The 949-nt window shown below is 42.3% G+C and overlaps 1 pseudogene across 1 annotated transcript; it reads left to right on the forward strand.

Moving 5' to 3' along the window:
- Positions 1 to 287: 287 nt before the first annotated feature.
- SARC_17169 (hypothetical protein) lies at positions 288 to 652 on the forward strand (annotated as a pseudogene; the record flags this gene model as incomplete). Its single annotated transcript has 1 exon — positions 288 to 652.
- Between the last annotated feature and the right edge of the window lie 297 nt (positions 653 to 949).

Genomic DNA, 949 nt, shown 5'->3' on the forward strand with positions numbered 1-949 from the left:
ACGCAGAGAAATGTAAACATTTTATTGCGAAGTGTGCAGACTGCGCAGGGACGTGAGGTTACCACAAACACATGTGTGAGGTGCAACCGAAGGTAGAAGTTAATTGACAATCTCACCGAAACTTGTCACTGAAACAAAGGAATGCACCGCAAAATGAGCGCGTCTTTCTAGATGTAGGAGTTAATGGGCATGAAATAAAAGCGTTGTTGGATCCTGGGTCGCAGATTTCATGTATATCATCGAGATTCTGTAAGAAAACTAATATAACTCATAAATCAAAACCTATTATGTTAAAATTAGCTGACGAAAGGGAGATTACGTGTCGAAACATGGCCATAAATTTGAGGCTTACCCTCACTGATCAAAGGACAACAGTTACAAAGGCGGTCGTCTGTAACACTTCGCCAAACTACGATTTGATAGTGGGGATGGGGGATTTGATATCGCTAAGTATTACGGTTACCGGTTTACCAACGAACATTGGCCGACAGAAGGATCAGTCAGATGATAATTTGCTGAAGCCTGTGTATAAGCCTCATAGGACAGTGAGGGAGATGATACCTCAATTCACGAAGAAGCTAAAGAATCTTATTTTTGAGAATAACAAGATCAAGATTATCGACTGGGCTCAGTTCAGATCAACAATGGATAGGTGGGCTTAGACTTGACAAAAGTAGACTTTTCGAAGTTGAATGTCCAACGCGAAACTACGTAGCGTGGCGTCCCGAACAGGTAGTCCGAGAATAGGTTAGGCATGGTTGGAAGACGGGGTACATAATTGCAGTCAACTACGAACCGACTCCAGTCAACCTTGCACTTTTGGCGGTAGACCAGTTTAACTCCGATGGCACGTTAAATAAGGTTCGCATGTGATTTAATATGAGCCCTATAAACGCGCTTATACTTACACACAACTTTCGCTTACCGTGAATTAATGAATTGCTGAGAA

The sequence above is a fragment of the Sphaeroforma arctica genome, assembly GCF_001186125.1.
Source record: "Sphaeroforma arctica JP610 unplaced genomic scaffold supercont1.9939, whole genome shotgun sequence".
NCBI lineage: Eukaryota > Ichthyosporea > Ichthyophonida > Sphaeroforma > Sphaeroforma arctica.